We start from the raw sequence: 18,862 nt of genomic DNA on the forward strand, positions 1-18,862 counted from the left end.
CAAATATTAAAATCAGAGCTGCAGGTTAACAAATCCATCATAAACTTTGTGAAATCAAATCCATTCAAGAAGCAAACATTTTGATTTTGCACATTGCTAATGTTGGTGAAAAGTTTCCAGTTTTTTTTTCCTGTGGACCCCCTGGACTGTCTCTGAGGACCCCAGGTTAAGAACCACTGCTCTGGATTAAAGAGCATCATTTTATTACTCTCTCTCTCCCTCTTGTGGTCACAGAGTGTAGTGCAGTTAGTTTTGTTTGGTGTTTTGACAAAACATTGACAAGAGTCCCTGCAATGGGGGTCCTGTACGGGTGGTTCCATGGTGTAATGGCTCGCACTCTGAATCTAGCGAGCTGAGTTCAAATCTTGGTGCATTCGTGTTATATTTGTCTCACAGAAACACTTTATACTCTGGTTGTGGTTTAAATAACTAATGTTTTAAACTCTGGTTTAGTGTCTTTCATAGTAACTAATATTAGGACATACACTACTGATACTGCAGATTCCATCCTCGCCCCGCAGTGGAGGAGCGACCTTCCTATGGATGTCAGGACTGCCCAGTCCCTGACCACCTTCCGGAGCCTCCTCAAGACACACCTCTTCAGACAGGACCTGTAAAACTCAACTCTCCCCTTCTGGACATTATAGCACTCTGCCTTTAATGCACTTTAACTTGCACTTATATGCTCCATATTTACTGTTTTTAATCCTGCACTGAACCCAATCTGTAGTATCTTATTTATTAAAAAATTTAGATTGTGTGTGTGTGTGAGAGAGAGAGAGAGAGAGAGAGAGAGAGAGAGAGAGAGAGAGAGAGAGAGAGAGAGAGAGAGAGAGAGAGAGAGAGTCCTGAGACTGAGGCAACACATCCAGGAGGAGAGACTGCTCCCTACGATAGAGCTGACAGCACTGAGGGTGTGTGTGTGTGTGTGCGTGAGCATGCTTGCCTGTGCGTCATATATAATTTAGTGTGTGTAAAGAAAAACGGTTTTGTCACTTGCATTAAACCCGGTTCTTAATATTTTGTTTTTCAAAGTCAGCATAACGCTATACAACACAGTCCGTTTAATTACTCTATACACGTTTTAAATGTTTACAAAACTCGACAATGTTGCCGAATTTGTCATTCAGACTTGTTTAGTTTTAATCAGTTTTGCCTGCTTGTTACTTTTTTTCAGCCAACACATTTAAATGATCCTTGTTTGTTACATTTTAAAAGATTGTTTTAAACGTTACAATGTAAATGTTGACTCAGTAGCTACCATTAAATGTTTCACCCTCGGTGTCTTTCTTTGATGCGCTGTTAATTTTAGACGACTTGCAATTTTTTTTTTTTTACATGAAACTTGTTTTTTTATAGGTATATAAATGTCAATTGCTGTGCATAAACTCATCAGCAAATCAATTAATATGACATGTAGTTTACTAGCTCGCTATTTATTAATTTATTTATACATTTATAATATAAACATGTATTCATTTCTACATGTATTTATTTAAACATATTTATTTCTAAATGTATTTATTCCTCTATGCATTTATTTAAATCATTTATTTATTTCTACCAAATAAATTATTCCTTTATTTTTAATTAAACGAGGAACTACAATTTATCAGAGATAGACAAGGAAGCTACATGCCACTCTTGTGTGCAATTCCATTCTATGGTATCTACCCTAACAAACAGGAAACTAGAAATTTTGACAGGAAATCAAAGCTGGTCAGGCTTCGATGTAAGCTTAAAAAAGGAAACGTTTTAACAACTGCGCAGTGGCGCAGCAGGTTAAGGTCGTGTGCTCTTCAAGAGCGTCATGTTGCGAGTTCAAACCTCTGTGTTTTACTTTGTTTCTCACTGCGATATGTGCTGTTTTAAAACATAATGTGTTTAATATAAATGGTGTGGATATCAAACTGCTTGCACACCCTGGTATGTTTTGACGTTGACCAACATGTGGAATCACATGACTGGTAGATGTCCAGTTATTTAGCTTTTCTGTTTGAATAGTCGCTACACATCCTTAAAAAGTAGACGGAGGAGGAAGAAGAATAACAATTTCACCTTAGTTTGACAACTTATATCTCATTGTGTATAAGAGGTATGTACGTTTTTTTCACATTTGAGGTAAGAAAGTTTCTGACTTTTGATTCTGGTACAGATGGTAATTCTAAGTGATTTAGTTTTGCCGTTGCAACATGGTAAAAACAGCTAAACTCTTTGAGCTGTCTAGAGACTCTCGGTAGTTTCAAACAAGTTTTCCTAACTTGTACGAGGAATTACCGTTCCTCTCAATCAGTTTCTGTGGTTCTTTGTTATTGTCATTTTGTTACAGAACTGTGGTCATGTGTAATGTGTTTTCATTATGATAATAAAGCTACAGTTATAAAATAAAATAAAAAATTGTTGAAAAAAAATAAAATAAAGCTACAGTTACTTGAAATATATATACAAAAATATATATACAGAATGATGCAAATGTATTTGACTCTATTCACATCCCCTCACATTTAAAATCCTCCACAGGTTGGGAGCCTCTCAACTCAGATTAAGGTTGATACTGTATAAATGCAGAACCAATCGTTCCAGATGGATGAGACCATTCATTTTTAAATACATGTAATTCGATTTTTCATTTGGTATTATTTGTATTGAGGCAGGGAGGCTGCAGTTGTTTCTAAGCGACAATGAATCTGGAACAACATTCTTAGGGTTCGTGTCATACGACTTTGTGTCATCAAAGCTGTTTCTGGTGACGTTCAGTGGATTATATTTAGAATCTTTGGTTCTGTCATTCACTATTTTCTCAAATAAGATGACAAATTAATAGCTCAGTTGGTTACAGTGAAAGAAACGCGCAGCAGTCAGCCCGGCTAGCTCAGTCGGTAGAGCATGAGACTCTTAATCTCAGGGTCGTGGGTTCAAGCCCCACGTTGGGCGTCCTTTTTAAATACAAATTGTAGATGTTTCTTCGAGGCAACGGAGCAATGTCTGATACTGTTCACATTGTATACAGTATTGCAACAAAATTACGTTTTGGTCATTGTCATATAGCAATGGCTATTATAAAATGCGTGCATCGTTTATAGCTATAATGATATTGAAATAAATAATCTTACTTTTTTGGGTTGGCTTCAATCCGTTTCTTTTTTTTACAATTGTCATTACATCTTTCATGGAGAAACAGTTGGTATGTGTGTAATAAACCCAATTGGGCCTTGATACAATAGAAAACCCTAGTCTGTGCTGAAATAAATAATGCAGTTTTCTACTGTAACAAACGCAGCTTGTCAGGATTCTATTATGGTGTTTCCGAGCTGTTGAACGTTTTTCATAATACACAGGTTTACTGGATTGACAAAAAGGCGATTGACAAAAATAATGCTATCTCGAAACAACAGTCTTGTCAAGCCGAAATAGCTCAGTTGGGAGAGTGTTAGACTGGAGATCTAAAGGTCCCTGGTTTGATCCCAGGTTTCGGCATATAGCAAGACTATTTTTGTTTTGTATTATTTTGAACTAAAAAACAGAACACAATTTTTTCTTCAGTGTAATTGGAAGAAATAACAATTTATCAGAGTGCTATTTTCTAATGTGATTAAGAAATGCAAGAAGCATCGTCCCTGGGTGGGCTTGAACCACCAACCTTTCGGTTAACAGCCGAACGCGCTAACCGATTGTGCCACAGAGACCAACGTGTTAAACTACAAAAACTAACTTGCTTCAGCACTCTAGCACAAGAAAGGACTGTCTCCAAAGAATTGTGTGTTTTGGTTTCCGAATGGAGGCGTGGGTTCAAATCCCACTTTTCACAGTTGACTTTTACTTATTTTTAAAATGAATAAATGTGTTCATTTTATTATAAAAGATTTTCAAGGAAATCAACAGCTGATAGCAAACTCTTGTCACCACTCAATACCATTTTAATTTCTGCCTCGTCAAACAAACTCGAGCCACAGCACACAGCGCTGCTGCATTGGGACAGAGGTGGATTTTAAAGCGACTGAATCAACGAGCTGAGACTACTTTTTGAAGAAATTGAAAACATACCTCTAGTCGAAATATTTGCTATTTAGTTAATCCATTTATTTTTTGAATTTGCAAATGGCAGACTACATTGCCAAAAATCTGACAATCTGAATTGCTCATATCAAGCTGCGATGTAGCCTATGAGAATCGCTGGCATAAATCGAGGGGAATTAGCTCAAATGGTAGAGCGCTCGCTTAGCATGCAAGAAGTAGCGGGATCGATGCCCGCATTCTCCAAATAGTTTTAATGTATCTGCGTATTTAGTCCCAACACATTATGGAGATACATACAGTGTGACAATTCTTTGTAACAGAGTCGCCCGCCCTACATGTGTATTTTAAAGCAGTCTGCTAATTTGTAATATTCCCGACTGAAAAAATGCAGTGCGCCCTCCATCGTATGCCTTCCGAGAAGCACAAAGGGAGATTTTTTTATATTTTTTAGCAATTGAAGAGTTTGTGTTAATTGAGAATAAATATAAATGGCTTGAAGTTTGCTTTAATTTGTAACGTGTTTGTAATGAATGTGGTTTTTTACCATCATTGTACTGTATACTAGCTACTGTTGCATGTCCAGAAGTTTGTTAATCAGCTTCCCATATGGCCTAGCGGTTAGGATTCCTGGTTTTCACCCAGGCGGCCCGGGTTCGACTCCCGGTATGGAAACGTCTTTGTTACTGTCATTTTGTTACAGAACTGTGGTCATGTGTAATGTGTTTTCATTATGATGATAAACCTATGGTTACTTGAAATTATATATATATATATATATACACACAGACTGATGCAATGTATTTGACTCTATTCACATCACCTCACATTTCACTGGTTGCCTACGAGGGCTTGAGAGGGGTGACATAAAAGTGAGAGAGAAAGAGCAAAGTTTAAACACATAACATACAACAATCTGACACTCGCTCCCGACGGGTCAGGCAGCATCCTCTGGCTGCTGGGCATTTGGTGGAACAAGAGACAGGAAGGGGACCAACAGGACAAAAGGACAGATCCTTCGCAACTCAGTGCGGCATCCTCAGGCAGCTAAGCTGTCACCTGGGCAGCGTGGAGAGCTTAGGAAAAGTGTCTCGGGTCCGTTTAGGAGAGACGAAAACAGAGAACCCCCTCCGTTTAGGACAGACAGAAACAGAGAAACGATGGAATGCTGTCAGTAATGTGCAGTGGCCTGCTGTAGAGAGCAGAGAGCTGCTGAATGCAGTGGAAATTGGTATTTGAGAGTTAAGGCGTTTAAGATGATGTCGGAGATGGGGCTGCCTTTGGGCAGAGATGAAGAATGCGTAGATCTGAGGCCTCTGCAGAACCTGAGAGGATGAGAATGCGTTGCTCGGAGGCTGCTGCAAAACCTATTGATTTGATCAGGAGCAATCTAAGAGTGTATTGTCTGTTGCGGTGTTGGAGGACGCTTGACTGAAATGTTGATAACCGTAGGACATAGTTTCCGTATGTTCCTGGAAGCTCAAATTGAATGAAATGGACTTTGAAAGTTGAGGAAGTGCAAATCCGGGAGCAAGAAGGTTGCAGGAATGGCCTGATGCAGGGAAGCTGGAAAATTAATGTGACCGTGGATTCTAAACATCTCAGAAAGCTGATAAGCATGTCTTCATGACCAGATCCTCGAAGGGAGGGGTTTGGATTTGAAATAATCAAGTTAATATATGAAGCAAAAGAGGTTGAGGCAGGACGGGACTGAGAATCCCTCGGAAAGACAACGAACTGCAGGAATTGATAGAAAGTTTAGAGTGTGCGAGATTCGCAGCGATAGCAAATCAGTTTAAATTATGTAGAGCTTGTGGTGTTATGCTGCCATCTAGAGGTTGCGATTGGAATTGAAACTATTGGCTTCAGTGAAGCAGGGTAGCATATATTTGGTTATTGCGATTAAAATCCTTGTCTATGGATAAAACGTTTGCTTTAGAACAGTTAGTGATGATATAAGTAAGTTAACGTAGGTCTAGAAGAGGAGCCTGCAGTATTTAGATGTCACAATTCGGCGAGTTGAAGCTCTCATGTTGCAAAAGCGCAGCAGCAGGAGCCAGAAGATTGCAGTAGTGTGGCACAGGCTCGCATTGCCTGTTAAAGCTGCCTGGTCGCCATGGCAACTTACCACTCCCAGGAGTCACTCGATGAGGCGTTGCCATGGTAACCATGGTCTGTGAGGCGCCGGTGTGAAAGAGTTGCAGTGCAGCGGTGACGTCGGAACAGTCTTTCTGATGAAAATGCAGAGCAAGCTGAGAATGACGCTGCGCTTTGAACGGCGCTGTAGCTGCGCTGGAGACTGGAGGGAGCAGAAAAGACTAACGATGGAGCTCCTGCAGAAAAATACAAAAGCTGAATGATGAAAAGAATCACCCGAGCAGGTAGGAAAATAGCTGATACGGTCTACCAGCGCTGAGCAGAGAAATGGCCTGCAGTGAAAGGAGCGAACAACAAAAAAACAAACACAGACGAAGGGCGGAAGCAGCGCTGGGTGTATAAATAGAAAAGAAGGAGAGATTGACATGCAAGCTACCTAACGGGATTGCCCATACCGCTCTGGTCACGCCCTTTTTACCTGACCAAACACAGCAGCGCAAGATAATGGCAGAGAGACTGGAACTTGATTGAAACTGAACTGCCCCACCCCAGGAAGTAATTTGTTTGTCGCTATATAATCAAAATGTTGTGTAGGCTAAATTGTATAAATAAATGTCCGGAGACATTCAAATCCAAACACGTTAAAAAATGAAATATAGTGAAATAGAAACAAAGGCGGCTTTGACCTCGACGTGATTTGAACACGCAACCTTCTGATCTGGAGTCAGACGCGCTACCGTTGCGCCACAAAGTCCTGGTGTACTGTTTGCTTGTGATGCAATGCTAGAGTGCACAGCGTGACGTGACAGAATGCAATAATGTGTTAATTTACCAAAAAAAAGAAACATAAATAAATGTGTAGGTATTTATTTGTGAATAAACTATCTTGCTTATACGATGAGACCGGAGACCTTACATCCGCATTCTAATGATCGTCCCACCCCAGAGAGACTTTGTCTTGACCAGGGATTAATATAATTTAAAAACAAACTGCGATGGTTCCACGCGATGGGAATGTGAATAGAGTCAGTTACATTATATATATATATATATATATATATATATATATATATATATATATATATATATATATATATTTCAAGTAACTGTAGGTTTATGATCATAATGAAAACACATTACACATGACCACAGTTCTGTAACAAAATGACAATAACAAAGACGTTCCCATACAGGGACTCTAACCCGGGCCGCCTGGGTGAAAACCAGAAATCCTAACCGCTAGACCATATGGGAAGCTGATTAACAATCTCCTGGACATGCAACAGTAGCTAGTATACAGTACAATGATGGTAAAAAAACCACTAATTCATTACAAACACGTTACAAATTAAAGCAAACTTCAAGCCATTTATATTTATTCTCAATTAACACAAACTCTTCAATTGCTAATAAATAAATAAATAAATAAATAAATAAATAAATAAATAATCTCCCTTTGTGCTTCTCGGAAGACATACGCTGGAGGGCGCACTGCAGTTTTTCAGTCTGGGGAATATTACAAACTAGGAGACTGCTTTAAAATACACATGTAGGGCAGGCGTCTCTGTTACAAAGAATTGGCAGACTGTATGTATCTCCATAATGATACACAGATACATTAAAACTATTTGGAGAATGCGGACATCGATCCTGCTACTTCTCGCATGCCAAGCAAGCGCTCTACCATTTGAGCTAATTCCTCTTGAATTACGCCTGCGATTTTCATAGGCTACATCGCAGATTGAGACGAGCAATTCAGATTGTCATTGGCAATGTAGTGTAGACACATTTTGAGTGCGTATCTCATACTGGTAGAAACTCAGAAAAAAAGAAACCATCAAGCCTACAATTGTTCAGTTGTTTAAATCAATAAGCAAATTTCAAATTGATCATTGCTAATGTTAAATCAATTTAAGAACACTTTAAATAGGCCTTGACTAATATAAAAAAAATATAGTAATGTGATTTGCACTACGCAGGACTAGATGATCTTAAATAAAGACATTATATCTGAAAATAACTTGTGCTTACCTCCACTTACAAGGAAAGTGTCAAACTTTGTATTCGTCCTCATAACGTGTTAGAAAATGTAAACAGCAGTTGGAGAATGCCGAAGTCGATCATCCTAGCATGTTAAACGAGGGCATTTCTCCTGTAAGCTGCGTCTAGTAATAGATCGTTTATACTGTTCTCAATGGTCCGCATCCCAGCCTGAGACCACGATCCAGTGGTAGACGGAGATGTTTTTCAAGTAATATGTTATTTGGAATATTAAAACAATCTTAAGTGAAATAACATGTTTGGACACAAAATATTAAGATTGAGATTAAGAGTCTCATGCTCTACCAACTGAGCTAGCCGGGCTGACTGGTGCTCGTTTCTTTCACTGTAACCAACTGAGCTATTAATTTGTCATCTTATTTGAGAAAATAGTGAATGACAGAACCAAAGAATCCAAATATAATCCACTGAACTGTAGCTTTATTATCATAATGAAAACAGATTACACATGACCACAGTTCTGTATCAAAATTAAGTCGTAAGTATATGGTTTCCATTGTAGCTATTTACACACACTGCTCTGTTGTCTCCCAGGGTGTTATCTAACAAAACGACATATGCTGTGCTGCCATAATTGATTACATAGACTTTCCTGCCCCGTGTTGCTTTCTTCTTAGATGTGATCTCAGGTTCTGATGAGTTCTGCTCCCTCGATCACGTTCTGCAGCATCTCGCCTTGCTCATCACTCCCGTATGCTTTGGCGGCTTAACAGGTTGGTCTCAATCGGCGCAATCGGTTAGCGCGTTCGGCTGTTAACCGAAAGGTTGGTGGTTCAAGCCCACCCAGGGACGATGTTTTTTGCATTTCTTAATCACATTAGAAAATGGCACTCTGATACGCTGTTATTTCATCCAATTACGCTGAAGAATAAATGTGCTCTGTTTTTTCAGTTCAAAATAATACACAACAGATATCGTCTTGTTGTTTGCCGAAACCCGGGATCGAACCAGGGACCTTTAGATCTTCAGTCTAACGCTCTCCCAACTGAGCTATTTCGGCTTGACAAGACTGATGTTTCGAGATAGCATTCTTTTTGGCAATCCAGTAAACCTGTAATGAGAAACGTTCAACAGCTCGGCAACACCATAATAGAATCCGATGCCTTTACAAATGTGTTTCGAAACTGTTAAGTTTTCTCCCAAATGCGGTTCTCAACAAATGTTATTTTTTTTTTTTGTATTCCTTCCAGAGTAAGTCCAAAAGGCAAACACTGGAACTGGCTGCCTGAAAGTGCAGCGCTTGAACTGCCTCAACAAACGCTTAGCTCTAAAACGTGTACATAAAAAGTCTATTAACATCTTTAACACAATCATCTGTATTCCAATAGCGGTTAATCCACAGGGTGATCAATAAAGTGACTGCTGGCTTTGTTTAAATATTAACAAGATGTTTTCAGGATTCACGCGTATTCTGAACAAGCACAATAGAATATGGTAGTGAAAGGACAAGCAAATAACAGGTTTATTGGCTCTGGTCTTGTATCATCACCCTGACTACTGTCCGTAAGAAAGTGGCATTAATAAAAACGTCATTATGCAAAGTTCCCAATGCGCAAATACGCAACATATTTAAACTTCTTCACAATCTTAAACCATCCCAAATGAATTTAAAATACTTACTGAAAGGTTACGCATATTTTCACTATCTCATGCAAGGAAGTGTTAATATGACTTTATTACCTGACTGTATCAATGAAGACTGGTCAACAGTAATTTCGGATTCACTTTAGTTTATTGTGCTGTATCAAATGAAACATAAAAATGAATCGCAATACAATAAATCTCTGTTTGATCGCTATACAATCAATATGTTGTGTAGGCTAAATTGTATAAATAAATGTCCGGAAACAGTCAAATTCAAACACGTTAAAAAATGAAATAGTGCGGAATAAAAAGAAAGGCGGTTTTGACCTCGACGTGATTTGAACACGCAACCTTCTGATCTGGAGTCAGACGCGCTACCGTTGCGCCACGAAGTCCTGGTGTAACGCCAGCTTGTTATGCAATGCTAGAGTGTACAGCAAGCATGCCAAACACATGGTAATACCGACGCTGATACTAGGAAAACACTCGGTATCACCAGGGTCATGGGAAACAGCCGACTCAATACGTGTTCGTAGCCAGCAGGGCTATGAAGTTGTCGGAAGTGTGTTTGATTCTCAGCTTTAAAAGTAAAGAAAACATAAAACAATGCGATTTGCTTTTATAAATTTCATTATTTGAAACGTGGGCATAAACACAGTTGTATTGGCTGGGAATCGTCTCTGGTCAATTACTTGGAAAGCAGCTCTCAGCGCGTCTCCTCTGAATGCGCCCTGGCACAAAGGGGCTTTGATCATCTAATGACGTGGCAGAATGCAAAAATGTATTGGGTTAATTTGCCACCAAAAGAAACATAAATACATGTGTATGTATTTGATACAAATGACCATATGCCTGTGTTTATGTAATTATTTTCTGCACGTATTAATTAGTATTGTGTGAATATTTTATTTAGGTCTTTTTTTTTCTTTTCATAATTTTCTGTTTGCTTTGCACTGTGTTTTTTGCTGTGTTCATTATTATTTGTCTATTTTGTTTGGTGCACGGGTGAAACGGAGTTCGTAATTAAAGTATTTTTTGTTTTGTTTATCACAAGCACTGTGCACACGGACCTCAGGTCCCGCCCCAAACAAGTGCAGGTACCTGTACACACCTGGAATTAGAAGGGCTTTGAGGTATAAAAAGGGTGAGGAACTAAGAGACTGGGAGCATGGAACTAGGAGATACCGGAATAGGAAAGAGAGAGAAGCCGAGGGAAGTAAACGAAAATAAAGAGGACGAGATTAGACAGCGAGTGGTTGTTTTTTTTTTTTTATGTGCACGGACAGTGTCAGTTTCGTTTTGTTATTTTTTTTCGTGGACTCACTCTGGGAGGACTGCGGAACTTGGTGATTGAAGACATTTGAAAAGAGGTACTGACAAGAACCTTTGCGTTATGTCAGGATATCAGGATCTCTCCTGAGGCCTTCAGCTGAAGCGCAGCACCCTATGGAGAGGGCTGCCCAAACAGGCGTCTGGACAGGAGCCCTAGGAGGAGGTCTGGACCAGAGAGTGGATGACGTATGGTTAAGTGAACAAATACACATTAAAATGCATCTAATGCTCAAAAATAAAACAATAATTCAAATAAACAAACTGTGCAAAAAAAGGAAAACCAATCCAATTAAAATTCAAAAATCATAAGTGATAATACTGAATAAAATAATAATCAACACATTCGTCACCCGTGACATTACCACCACTGCGATCTTGAAAATGTTTGTATGCCACAGAACTTAAGACCTGAAACGGAATGTTTGGCATCTACAAAATGTCTAGCAAGTGGTGGATGAATATATTTTCTCCTAATTGAACTTTTATGCTCGCTCATTAATGCGCAATTGTAACTGTCTAGTAGTTTTACCATCATATTGCAAATGGCTAGGACAAGAAATCACATAAATGACATGAGTTGAAGCACAATCACTTGTAAGATACTGTACTCTTTTTTTTCGTTGTATGGCTTGTGCATTTTCTTAGTTTTAAATGTATTATCACAGGCGGTACACTTACGATTTGGAAAAAAATCCAGTAGATTTGTCCAGTACACCTAGATCTCTCGAACATCTAAACGAGTCAGCCCTTAATAAAGACCGTCCGTGTTCATTTCGGCGTTTATGACATTGTCTATACACAACAGCTCTTATGTAATCCTATTGGTATCGAATCGATCGCAATTAATGTGTTCCATGTTTCCAGTCAGTTTGATAGTTTTAATACTCTATTACATTCTGAATATGAATAGAGCTGAATTATTAATTGTTGATAATACTTAGAATACCAGATACATATTTAGCATTAAAAAGCAATACATGTGATTTATTTAATAGTCGTTCATTATTTTGTGTATCAGCCGCCACACAAAGCTGAGCGCAGTGCGGTATACTGTAATGATGCTCCAGTCAGTCTGCCCGGACTGCACCTGAACCATCTTAAAAACACGAAGCCCCTAATAAGCTAATTTGTAAAAGTTAGTAAAGAATTGCGCTAATATAACGAAGCTAAATTTGAACTCCTAGCTGGAGCAACGAGAGAGGGCGAGAGGGCGGGGCAGAGAAGGAGGGGGAGACGCTGCTAGGCAACCGGCTCGTGAACATTCCACTCAGCTGAGCAGAGACCGTTAGGATTTTAAAATGCGAAAGTTCCGAGCGCCGTTAGGCGCTTCGTTAAATTAACACACGGTTGCTGGCATTTGAATATAACCATATTTTAAATACTCAAATAGGACTGTATTAAAAAAATATATTATGTTTTTCAAAGTAATATGTTATGTGGAATATTAAAACAATCAAATTAAATAACACATGTTTGGACACAAAATATTTTTCTTCCTCATAACGTGTTAGAAAATGTAAACAGCAGTTGGAGAATGCCGAAGTCGATCATCCTAGCATGTTAAACGAGGGCATTTCTCCTGTAAGCTGCGTCTAGTAATATATCGTTTATACTGTTCTCAATGGTCCGCACCCCAGCCTGAGACCACGATCCAGTGGTAGACGGAGATGTTTTTCAAGTAATATGTTATTTGGAATATTAAAACAATCAAGTTAAATAACATGTTTGGACACAAAATATTTTTCAGTGACGTTAACAAGTAGTCTGTTTACAACAAAAATGCAATTTGTGTTAGGAACACTATTTTAGTCTGATTTAAAATGGAAATTAAAATGGTATTGAGTGCTGACAACAGTTTGGTATCAGCTGTTGATTTCCTTAAAACAATCTTTTCTAGTAAAATAAAGAAATGTATTCTTTTTAAAAATACGTAAAATTGAACTGTCAAAAGTGGGATTTGAACCCACACCTCCATTCAGAGACCAGAACACAAATATTTTTGGAAAGACAGAGTTCTTGAGTCTGGCGCCGTAGACCACTTGGCCATTCTGACAAGTTCCGTTTGTTATTGTAGAAAACCGCATTATTTATTTCAGCACACACTAGGGTTCTCGTATCAAGGCCCGATTGGGTTTATTACGCACATACCAACTGTTGCTCCATGAATGATGTTATGACAAGTGTAAAAAAAGAAACGGATTGAAGTCAACCCAAAAAAGTAAGATTATTTATTTCAATATTGTTATAGCTATAAACGATGCACGCATTTTACAATAGCCATTGCTATTTGACAATGACCAATAAGTAATATTGTTGCAATACTGTATACAATGTGAACATAATCAGACTTTGCTCCGTTGTCTCGAAGAAACATCTTCAATTTGTATTTAAAAAAGCCGCCTAACGTGGGGCTCGAATCCACGACCCTGAGATTAAGAGTCTCATGCTCTACCGACTGAGCTAGCCGGGCTGACTGGTGCTCATTTCTTTCACTGTAACCAACTGAGCTATTAATTTGTCATCTTATTTGAGAAAATAGTGAATGACAGAACCAAAGATTCCAAATATAATCCACTGAACTGTAGCTTTCTTATCATAATGAAAACAGATTACACATGACCACAGTTCTGTATCAATTAAGACGTAAGTATATGGTTTCCATTGTAGCTATTTACACACACTGCTCTGTTGTCTCCCAGGGTGTTATCTAACAAAACGACATATGCTGTGCTGCCATAATGGATTACATAGACTTTCCTGCCACGTCTTGCTTTCATCTTAGATGTGATCTCAGGTTCTGCTGAGTTCTGCTCCCTCGATCACGTTCTGCGGCATCTCGCCTTGCTCATCACTCCCGTATGCTTTGGCTGTTTAACAGGTTGGTCTCTGTGGCGCAATCGGTTAGCGCGTTCGGCTGTTAACCGAAAGGTTGGTGGTTCAAGCCCACCCAGGGACGATGCTTTTTGCATTTCTTAATCACATTAGAAAATGGCACTCTGATACGCTGTTATTTCATCCAATTACGCTGAAGAATAAATATGCTCTGTTTTTTTAGTTCTAAATAATACAAAACAAATATGGTCTTGTTGTTTGCCGAAACCCGGGATCGAACCAGGGACCTTTAGATCTTCAGTCTAACGCTCTCCCAACTGAGCTATTTCGGCTTGACGAGACTGATGTTTCAAGATAGCATACTTTTTGGCAATCCAGTAAACCTGTAATGAGAAACGTTCAACAGCTCGGCAACACTATAATAGAATCCCCTGCTTTTACAAATGCGTTTTGAAACTGTTAAATTTTCTCCCAAATGCGGTCCTCAACAAAGTCCAAAAGGCAAACACTGGAACTTGCTGCCTGAAAGTGCAGCGCTTGAACTGCCTCAACAAACGCTGAGCTCTAAAACGTGTACATTGAAAGTCTATTGACATCTTTAATACAATCATCTGTATTCCATTAGCGGTTAATTCACAGGGTGATCAATAAAGTGACTGCTGTCTTAAGGCGCAGCAGCAGGAGCCAGAAGATTGCAGTAGTGAGGCACAGGCTCGCATTGCCTGTTAAAGCTGCCTGGTCGCCATGGCAACTTACCACTCCCAGGAGTCACTCGATGAGGCGTTGCCGTGGTAACCATGGTCTGTGAGGCGCCGGTGTGAAAGAGTTGCAGTGCAGCGGTGACGTCAGAACAGTCTTTCTGATGAAAACGCAGAGCAAGCTGAGAATGACGCTGCGCTTTGAACGGCGCAGACTGAGCAGGTAGGAAAATAGCAGATACTATCTTGCGAGCGCTGAGCAGAGAAATGGCCTGCAGTGAAAGAAACGAACAAAAAACAAACACAAGACAAGGGAGCGGAAATAGTGCTGGGTTAAAGTAGAAAAAGAGAGAGATAGACAGGAGGGGCAGCCAATAACACACACGTGGAGCAGCGCTGGCCCTGCCCTAATAAATGACGAGGCGAGCGCTGCATTGTGTGATTGGCTGGAAATACTAAAGGAGGCTGAACTGGGATCAGCTTCCACCCGGAAGAGATCGCGGACGCTACCGGGCAGGACGCCACGGAGGGAAGGAAAGACAAGCTAAAGAAAAGAATAAAGGATAAGAATAAAGCAGCGCAAAGCGGGAGAGAGCCCTCTACGCCATCCCCCGAATTACACCTAAACGTTAACATTTAAAAGGGCCGGCCCTTAGTAGCAGTGTGATAACATGGCAAAACAAAAATCAATATCAAAAAGAGGTGCTGAACACAATCCAAACATTCAAGTGAAAAAATAAAGAAAGAAACAACGAAACGAATCTCAAATACAACGTGTCCCAACAGGGAAAGAACACAAAGCAAAATACATGAAGTGCACTTCCACTAAAGTAATTAACTGCTATCAAGCTCTGATACTTTAAACTATTGACTATCACGACTACCCGTGATCTGTTAATCAAATGCACAATCAAACAATCACCTTCGAATTAGTAGTTTAAAACACACACGTCATTGTGGTTACAACAACCATAATAATAGTTAAAAGTTAAACAAAAGCACAAACACAATACACCTTCCCTAATACGGAGCGTGGAGGCTATTGTTGTTAGTATTAATTTGAATTTGGTACTTATCTCTACAGAATGCTATAACTGTAGATATCAAGATCACCAATAACACAACCGGCAAAAACAGAGAGAACGTCTCAATGCAATCACACGGAAGCGAGTTTTCAAACACTCACGACAAAACCACCCAATAATCCTAGCGTCTCCTGTTGCCTCCACACTCCGTTCACACTAAAACAACTCCTCTCTAGCATAATGATTGATTTGGTTTAAATATGTTTGGTACAAAGGGGAGACAATTAACACTTAACAAGCTGCCGGTATGTTCTCAATTGGCACTTGTGTTCTTAAAGGCATAGCGTGCATTTATATTAAATAGGTTCTACAATGCAAAAGCAAGTTTTGGCATTTTTGCATTGCCTGCCTCGTCAAACAAGCTCGAGCCACAGCACAGTGTTGATGCACATATATAGACAATCTGAATTGCTCATATCAAGCTGCGATGTAGCCTATGAGAATCAGTGTTATAATTCAAGGGGAATTAGCTTAAATGGTAGAGTGCTCGCTTAGCATGCGAGAAATAGCGGGATCGATGCCCGCATTCTCCAAATAGTTTTAACGTATCTGCGTATTTAGTCCCAACGCATTATGGAAATACAAAGTGTGACAATTCTTTGTAACAGAGACGCCCGCCCTACATGTGTATTTTAAAGCACAGTCTCCTAATTTGTAATATTCCCCACACTGAAAAACTGCAGTGCGCCCTCCAGCGTATGTCTTCTGAGAAGCACAATTTAACAGTTGAGTCTAGATGTAACGTATCAGATTACATAAACACACCTTGTGTTCAGATTTTATTTTATTTTTTTAATGTATGGGTCCTCTATGGGTAGAGGCAGATAAGCTGCGTACCTGCCGTTTCTACACTTTAACATTTACGAAATACACACACTAAACTGAAATGTAATAACACAAAGTCTTGCCTTCAGTTAATATTTTAGAAAATCTACTTTGCAAACAGAAGAAAAACAAGCTAGCAGAGGATGGTTTCGATGCATCGACCTCTGGGTTATGGGCCCAGCACGCTTCCGCTGCGCCACTCTGCTACAGCTGCCTCATGACTGAATTACCAAACAGAAAAAAAACTGAACTCATCGTTTTAACCAGCCACACGGCAGCGGCCGGGCCGAACCATGGAAACGCTACAAATCAGAGATACGGTATGCAAAGTATGCAACTACATCTCTCTCTCTCTCTCTCTCTGTCTCTCTGTCTCTCTGTCTCTCTCTCTCTCTCTCTCTCTCTCTCTCATATAAATGTAATGTTTTGCACTGTAAGTCGCTCTGGATAAGATCGTCTGCTAAATGACTAAAATGTAATAGACGGGGTGACGTTATCTAACTTTAACGAACAAACTCGCCTGGATAAAAAGGAAGAGCAACACTGCTGCTACTAATCATGCTCGTTATTTGGGATATTATTCAATCTAACGTTAGCTAACGTTACCCAGTTGACTACATTAGCTAGGTACCGGTGGTGCTTGCTAGCTGGCTAGATAACACTAGCTAGCTTCTAACATAAGTTAGCTAACGTTACTACTTCAACTTATCTGGGGGGCGGCTAGCGTAGCAAGATATGTACAAGCATTGTTAGGTCAAGTCGTTGTTTTTTAATTTTTTTATCGATACTACTGCTAACTTACCTGTCCTCTCATTCGCAACTCGACTTGCTCTCAAAAGCGCGCTCATTTTCTATTGGCCAACTGACCACGTCAATCAAACATCGAATTTTCAGGCAATGCGATCCAATCTGATCTGGTGTCCGCGGCTCCGGGCAACTTCATCCTACAGCAGTTGCCATGGAAACGTTTAAAACTCCGCAACAAACTTTAATCAAATGTACAGCTGTACAGAACACACCCCCCTCAGACATGTGCTGTCTATTCAACCAGTTAGTTCAGATGATCGCTGATGATCCTTGTCGGTGACAGTCCAGTTTGATCCGCACGTACTTCTGCCAAACTTAAATTCAAAGTACAATCTTCTAAATGGGTTATTATTATTATTATTATTATTATTATTATTATTATTATTATTATTATTATTATTATTATTATTTATTTTAATTAACGTACTGACTGACAATCAGAGGACTAATATGAAAGAGGTGCGCGCATCAATTGCAGCTAATCAGCTCCCATTAGCACCTGAACCTCTTTATAAACCCATTGCGCTCTAAGGAACACCAAACTCAGCTACTGACGGTTTTGTTTTTATTATTGTTTATTGGTAACGAAGAAAGAAGTTCACGGTCGGGGCTGCTTTGGATTTAATGATGCCGTGTTGTCTTAGATTTGGGTAATTGTTGATCTTTTCTCTACTTTAGAAATGTTCATTTTATTGTGTGTTTCTCACTAGCGTCTTTTTTTTCAATGCAGAATAACATTGCTGTTAGCAGTGTTAGTCACTGAAGTTTGGACGCAGAACCCCCCTCTAGGTACGATAACGGTCGCTTCAGCAGAGCTGTCCTTTCAGTTTCCTGTTTATTTGCCGGTTGTGTGTTTTCAAGTATCGTTTTCTTCTGCAGGCTCGGTGAGGACAGAATGTCAAGGGAGTGTTATGATGATGATGTTGGATAAGTCGTTTGTTGGAAAGTATTTTCGCATCAATGTGATTGGTGAGTGATCATTTTTCTTGAATGGAAAGCTTTTGATGTGCAAAGCCTGTTGACTCATAATGTAATAATTTGAATTAAGTACAGAGCACTCCTGCGCTGTATGGCATCAACCAGGCTTTGTTTTTTTTTTTTTTTCAAATGCAGGATGTGAAACTCTTGCGTTAGCTTCAAAAGCATGTTGCTGATCACACTAAATAGACCTGTGCTGCTACAACCTTACTCAGATTTGTTGACTGCAAGTGCACAGAAATAGAAATCATTTACTTTAAACCTAATGTTCTGAACGAGCGTATAATTCTACTAATATAGTTTTAAAAATTCCAATAAGTAGATGGGACAGGGCGGTGGGGGTGTTCACTTTGTTATATCTCTACCTTGCTTGATCACGTGTACGGTTTCTTAAAAGGCCATCTGAATTTCTTTCTACAGACAATAAGGGGATGCTTGTGTCCCTCTCTCCAAGACTGGCTGCACAGTGTGGATATAGCTTAACTGTTGACTTCTTGGGAAATGCCAAGTTCCTTGCTTCTGTGCTGAGCTGCTTTGCTCAGAACACAG

General features: G+C 39.5%; 11 non-coding genes across 11 annotated transcripts; 4 read left to right on the forward strand and 7 right to left on the reverse strand.

Moving 5' to 3' along the window:
- The first annotated feature begins 2,861 nt into the window (after positions 1-2,861).
- Positions 2,862-2,934, forward strand: trnak-cuu (transfer RNA lysine (anticodon CUU)). Its single transcript has one exon. It is a non-coding gene; the product is annotated as a tRNA-Lys (tRNA).
- Positions 2,935-3,404: 470 nt separating this feature from the next.
- trnas-gga (transfer RNA serine (anticodon GGA)) lies at positions 3,405-3,477 on the forward strand. Its single transcript has one exon. It is a non-coding gene; the product is annotated as a tRNA-Ser (tRNA).
- A 135-nt stretch (positions 3,478-3,612) lies between these two features.
- On the reverse strand, positions 3,613-3,686 carry trnan-guu (transfer RNA asparagine (anticodon GUU)). Its single transcript has one exon. It is a non-coding gene; the product is annotated as a tRNA-Asn (tRNA).
- Positions 3,687-4,617: 931 nt separating this feature from the next.
- Positions 4,618-4,689, forward strand: trnae-uuc (transfer RNA glutamic acid (anticodon UUC)). Its single transcript has one exon. It is a non-coding gene; the product is annotated as a tRNA-Glu (tRNA).
- A 2,104-nt stretch (positions 4,690-6,793) lies between these two features.
- trnaw-cca (transfer RNA tryptophan (anticodon CCA)) lies at positions 6,794-6,865 on the reverse strand. The gene has a single exon. It is a non-coding gene; the product is annotated as a tRNA-Trp (tRNA).
- A 428-nt stretch (positions 6,866-7,293) lies between these two features.
- On the reverse strand, positions 7,294-7,365 carry trnae-uuc (transfer RNA glutamic acid (anticodon UUC)). Its single transcript has one exon. It is a non-coding gene; the product is annotated as a tRNA-Glu (tRNA).
- A 1,734-nt stretch (positions 7,366-9,099) lies between these two features.
- trnaf-gaa (transfer RNA phenylalanine (anticodon GAA)) lies at positions 9,100-9,172 on the reverse strand. Its single transcript has one exon. It is a non-coding gene; the product is annotated as a tRNA-Phe (tRNA).
- A 907-nt stretch (positions 9,173-10,079) lies between these two features.
- trnaw-cca (transfer RNA tryptophan (anticodon CCA)) lies at positions 10,080-10,151 on the reverse strand. Its single transcript has one exon. It is a non-coding gene; the product is annotated as a tRNA-Trp (tRNA).
- Positions 10,152-13,030: 2,879 nt separating this feature from the next.
- trnal-caa (transfer RNA leucine (anticodon CAA)) lies at positions 13,031-13,141 on the reverse strand. The gene is made up of 2 exons: positions 13,104-13,141; positions 13,031-13,076 (listed from the first exon to the last, which is right to left on the reverse strand). It is a non-coding gene; the product is annotated as a tRNA-Leu (tRNA).
- Positions 13,142-13,970: 829 nt separating this feature from the next.
- Positions 13,971-14,044, forward strand: trnan-guu (transfer RNA asparagine (anticodon GUU)). Its single transcript has one exon. It is a non-coding gene; the product is annotated as a tRNA-Asn (tRNA).
- A 135-nt stretch (positions 14,045-14,179) lies between these two features.
- On the reverse strand, positions 14,180-14,252 carry trnaf-gaa (transfer RNA phenylalanine (anticodon GAA)). Its single transcript has one exon. It is a non-coding gene; the product is annotated as a tRNA-Phe (tRNA).
- Positions 14,253-18,862: the final 4,610 nt, after the last annotated feature.

This window comes from Acipenser ruthenus, chromosome 35, assembly GCF_902713425.1.
Source record: "Acipenser ruthenus chromosome 35, fAciRut3.2 maternal haplotype, whole genome shotgun sequence".
Lineage (NCBI taxonomy): Eukaryota > Metazoa > Chordata > Actinopteri > Acipenseriformes > Acipenseridae > Acipenser > Acipenser ruthenus.